The sequence below is a fragment of the Arachis ipaensis genome, chromosome B04 (genome assembly GCF_000816755.2).
Source record: "Arachis ipaensis cultivar K30076 chromosome B04, Araip1.1, whole genome shotgun sequence".
In the NCBI taxonomy this organism is placed as follows: Eukaryota; Viridiplantae; Streptophyta; class Magnoliopsida; order Fabales; family Fabaceae; genus Arachis; species Arachis ipaensis.
The window spans coordinates 47632940-47638857 of NC_029788.2; the positions used below are offsets into that span (position 1 = coordinate 47632940).

The window sequence follows — 5918 nt, forward strand, 5'->3', positions numbered from 1 at the left end:
ATTAAAATATATAAATTAATATTACATAATACATAATAATTTAGTGACTGATTTTGACCGTATATAAAACATAAAAAAATTGATTGTCGAACATATGTTTTTTATGTGCAATACACATAGAAACTATATTTTCATAAGTGTTAAACTGGAAAAACAATATATGAATTGACGAGACGTATGATGATAGATAATTTAATTAAATATATTAAAATATGTAATAATTTTTAATTATTATTTTATATGAGTAGTTACCTATTTACTAAAATGAGATAATTTTAGCTTAAATTATATTAGATTGGGGAATTGGAAAATTCCAAAATAGAAAAATTCAGTGAAGTTTAAATGGAACTTACACTACAAGAAAGGCGTAATATTGTGGCGGTTTTTTCATAATTAACGACGGTTTTAAATTATCGCAAAATCAAATGTTGATAGCTAAAGAAACTGTCTTAGTTATTGGTGCGGGGATAAGATTTTGCGGGAGTTTTTAGCAACCGTTGGTATAACCGCTGCTATCACTATAAGAAAATGAAACATTTGTAACAAAAATTTTTTTGTAACAACAATTAGTTATTGTCTTATTTTGTAATAAGAAAATTTGTTACAAAATATTTCAATATTTTGTAACAACTTGATTTCTTTTGTTACAAATTATGTTGACTTTCGTATCGAATTGTTGTTTTGTTACAAAATGTTATAATGTTTTGTAACAAAAGATTATATTGTTGTAAAAATTCAAAATATTTTGTAACAAAATATCTATTTGTTTGAAAAGCTCTAAATATTTTGTAACAAAAAATTAATTTGTCACAAAATACAATATTTTTGATCCCCAGGTGAGAGAGAGAGAGAACCTGGGAGGGCCGCGACCAGTCCAGCCGCCGCAACCAGTCAACGGCGTCGTCTTTGTCTGAACCACCGCTAGATCCGCCGCTGTCGAAGCTTCTGGCTGCGCCTCTGCCGTCGGTGGAGCTTGCCGTTACTAAGATCATTGTTGCTACTAGGAATTAAAAACAAACGAAGGGTTTGTTGCGTTTAATTACCGAATTTTAGCTAATTGAGGTAGGGGATTTTATTTTGAAATTAACTGTTTTAATTTATGAATGCTATGGAAGTTTAGGGTTTAATTTTTTAGAATTTTTTATTAGGGATATTATTTTTGATTATCAGAACTTGTGAATATTAGGGCTGTTGATTATTGTTCTGTGTAGTTTTTTTCTGATTTGTTACTTTTTCTTTTTTTACTTGTTCTGATTAGTAATTTAACATTATTGGAACTTCAAATTATTACTTGTTTTTGTTTTTAATTTGTTCTTAATTTAGTTGATGCTAGATTGATGCCCAACAAAATTCATTCATAATAATAATTACTTACATGTTCATACCATCGATTGAGTTGTTACTCTTGAGTTGTTACTCATAATTGAGTTCATACCACCATGAACTGTTGATGAATTCTAACAGACAGCACAAAATAAAAAATGTTAGTAATGGAGGATCAGTTCATAATCTGAGTCATTGGATTGACAAAAATCTTTTCAGTAATGCAGTACACAATAATTCATTCAATCTTACTGCTGTTTGTGATTATTCATGGTAAATGTGCTGCTGTCCTGTTATTCTTTGTGCTGCTGTCCTGTTATTCTTTGTGCTTTTGTGGCTTCATTGTGTAAAACCAATTTTGAGGGCGCTGTCCATGGCAATATCTACAGTTTCAATCCATATCTTTGGTGATGTGCCTTCCTTACCACTTGTTGGCATCCTGCAGGTTACACCTCATTTTTCCTGATATTGTGCGTGTTTTGGTTACTTTTATTATTGGATATATATCAGCCATTGGATTCTGCATTTTACACGACTTTTCCTAATATTTTGATTATTTTTATAACTGGATATTATCATCCAACATAAGACACAGATTTGTACTAGAAGTAAAGTGCTTGATTGATTTTCACCTTATCCATGTTTGTTGGATTTCATTTGCAGCTTCTAAATCACATTTTAGTAGTTTTGTCCAAACCATGATATGGAGTTGCTCAAATAGAAAAACCAAACATATGATTAGCCAGTGGGTTTGATCTATAGTAAACGTTTCAAAACTTAAGTTTATCCCTTCTCTTTTAGTTATTATATCTATCTCCAGAAAATTGTTAAAATAAATGTCAAACCTGGTTTTATTTGTTATAAACTGTTCTCTCTTTTTCATCTCTCCCTTTGATGTAAAAGGGTTTCACATCTTAGTTTGTTTAGGCAACTTTCAACACCCCTCTTGAATTAACATATATGGAAAAGATGTTGACAAAACTAGTAACAAGAACTGTGCTGCCTTATGTTTTATATTTTGATGCAACCATACTCATGATTTATTGACCTGCTTTACATTGTTGGCTGTTCCAGCCTTTTGCCTGTATTTGTTCCTGTTTTAACATTTATTTTTATTCTAAGCAAAACAGTTTTCCTACACAGGATCATATTAATGACTGGAGGAAAATAGCATTTTGTTTAACATCCATTTTCTTTCTTGCTGCTATAATATGGTTCATAGGTAAGTGGCATACCACCATGCAGCTTTGGTATTATATTAGATGTTCTTAATTTTTAAACCAGATATGCATTAGAATTAATTATTTTTTAGGAATGTTCCTGTAAACTGAAATTTTAGAACACGTACTGAAGAAATTGCTGAATGTTGCCCATGGGTTTCAAATGCTAATAGACCCTAAAGGTACTCCTAAAATTACTTATGGTTTAAATACATTTTCATAGATGATTTCCATTTTATATTAGTATACTTTAATTTGTATATGGATCTATTTATCACATTTTACTTGTGTCATGGTTGAAAAATGATAAATGTCCTATTATTTGGTTTGATAAATTTGGTCGGGTATTGGCTGAGACATAAGTTGTGAATTGGTTATTTTTGTTGGAATCGTAGACGGTGAAAATATCCAAGTTTTAGGGGAGGTTCTGGGGGAGGTTCTGCCAAAATTTTTCTAAACATTTTGGATAAAACTTAGTGGAAAAATTATAATTAGTGTTATATCTTGTTTCTAAAATTTTGTTTCAGTTTTTCTTATTTACAGGAGTGCTGAAATGGTGATCATATGCTACCTTGAGGGCTCAAGAATATTTTGATGCATAAAGACACTAATCTATGTTAGAACTTTTATGTTTTGGTTGAACTTATGCAAGACATATAACTTGTAAAACTAATCAATATACTCACTAATGTTATTTTGTTTGAAAACAATTTTAGCTAAAAGGATCTTGTTTGACTTATGTATGTTTTTGCATATTATATAGATATAAACTTGCTTATTAAAATAAATATATTAGTCAATTTAAAAATAGTTTATTAAACTATGCATGCAATTTGTATTAAAAAAAAGTTGTTGCAAAATAATTAATTTGCTTTTATAACTAAAGAAAAAAAATGTTACAAAATCATGTTACATTTTGTAACAAAATTTTTTGATAGGAAAAAATAAATTGTCACGAAAAATACCTTGAAGATCAAATTTTGTTACCACTTTTGTAACGGCTTCTAGTTTTTTGTATCAGAAAAAATTGTTACAAAACATCATATTGAATTGTAACAGTTCTATTTTTTGTTACAAAAACTTTTTGTAATGGGACTTACTACAACGGCCCCTTTTTTTGTTACAAAAAACTTTTATTTCAAAATTTTGACGTTTTGTAACAATTTTTTTGTTACAAATACGCCTTTTTCTTGTAGTGTATATCAATATTTTGCGTCATCCAAATAAAAAATCGCCGCTAAATGTGAGTGCCACGATTTCGCGCATGCTTATTGGCGGTTACCGGCTGCCGCTATTTAACACGGTTTTTTAAAGCTTGCAGCTGTTTTGCGGTGGTTTTAAAACCGCTGCAATATGGAACTGTGAGTTTTAACCATGTTTACCAGCAATTTCAAACCGCCGCAATCTATGACGGATTTTCAAAAGTTTAGACCTTTTTCGACAGTTTAAAACTGCACGCTAATTTTAAAAAATGTTTTAAAAAATTGGTGTTATTTTTAAAAAATCGCAGGTTTTTTGAAAATTTTATAGATATATTTTTTATGCTCTTTGGATTTTTTCATATTTTAACTCTTAATATTTTCATGCCTAGAATTTAAACTTGTGGCAAAAACAAAAAAAATATCTGTAAAACAAAATAATATATTTATAAAAATTTCAATAAAACAAATCTCTTGCAAAGAGTTGCATAATCAAATTCAACTAAATGTTTACTTCAAACCAAAAAAATTCATATCCTAATTTATTATTTGTTACTCTATCATTACACGGAATTCATGCCTGCAGCGATGTCTGATGGCAGCTCCTCACCCTGCCGTTAAAATAGATATCTCAGAGCACTCTTCATTGCTTGACTCTTTTTCTTCTCTGATGCTACTTCATCCTCGATTGCCTTTCTTTTCAACTCCTCGGCTTCCATCTCTGACTATAGTTCAAGCAACTTCCTTTGAGTCTCCTCTACTTAGACTCCATTATCCGGCAGATGCGAATTCGGACCGAAGAGTTGACTAGGAGTCGATCCGAAATCCATACCACTCACTCTACTCGCTTTCTCTTTTTTGAGAACTTGAGCAATGGAATTATTTTGAGACAACACTCTAGAAGAGTTATCCTATTGCTCAATCTCCTTCAGTCTTTCCTACAGACATAAATAAGCAAATACAAGCATTTTGTTGATTGGTCTATCTGATGTCAAGAACATGCCAAACAGGATTATTAACTGCATCACTTTCATCACAGTAAAATAACATTCAACCACTGCAAGTCTATAAGTATATTAATGCATCAACAACTTATACTCTCATAGTAATAAAGGGATCTATTTCAAAAAATAATGGGGTAAAATACAATAAATTAAACAGTTAACCTATTTGAGATCATAATTCTATCGATCAATTATAATAAGTAGTACTTACACCAATTGCTCTTACTTCATCATTGATATAGGAACCATATTTTTTTATGTGCACTATGATCCATAACTCTCTTCTACCGACTCTCCTTCTTGTTGTTTCAACTGTAACAACAAAGTTTATGTCATTACCGTATTCCACACAATTAAAGAGAATGTAGACATAGAGATAGTCTACAGAGTGAATAAAAAAGTAAAGTACCACTTCTTACCTCTGTATTGTCAAAATTTTCGTACCGCTAGTGTGGGTATATAGTTGTTTTGATCGATTCATCGCGTTTTTCCTACACTTCTCCTATTGGTCCATCAGAGATAAGCAGCGATTAGAAACTGATTTAAAAAGACTCAATGCAACATAAATTGTATTGTTGTGTACTAAATGATATACTAGATTACCTGCGTCTCAAGTTTACTGCAAGTACCATCTCCAATCCTCTCAATCAATTCTCGGCCGGCGGTTCTCAATATTTTATTTAGTCGTTGATGTTGGGTCATAATAAGCATCATACAACCTCAACTTTGTGTCCTTCCAGGACTTCCCCATACTTTTCAAAATATTTTTCTTGATAGTTCCTTCACTATCTTCATCAAAGTGAAAAATTTGCTACATAGATAATACAATTTGTTAATAATTATCAAACGAAGTAGATTTAATTCAACATGGATATAAACTTTTACCTTTACACATTCGTTATAAACCTTGTCTTTAGTGGTAATCTTATGCCAACTTTCCTCACAGATAAGAAATTTTCCATATTCAGATCCTAGCAGACCAAGAATGCCACTCAACAGTCCAACTTCGTCTCCAATTGGTTGCTTTTTGTTGTTAAACTTGATCATGATCCTTCTACTATTAGGCCGTTCCATAGCCTCCTTCATACTTAATTTTACCAGCTTGATTATGCCATCGAAATCTATAAAGAATATAATACCTTATATGAATATCCGTTGTGGACAACATGCAA

At 31.0% G+C, this 5918-nt stretch overlaps 1 long non-coding RNA gene across 1 annotated transcript; it reads left to right on the forward strand.

Annotated features, from left to right (window-relative positions):
• Positions 1989-3260, forward strand: LOC110270630. Its single transcript, XR_002360270.1, has 3 exons — positions 1989-2545; positions 2663-2725; positions 3087-3260. It is a non-coding gene; the product is annotated as an uncharacterized LOC110270630 (long non-coding RNA).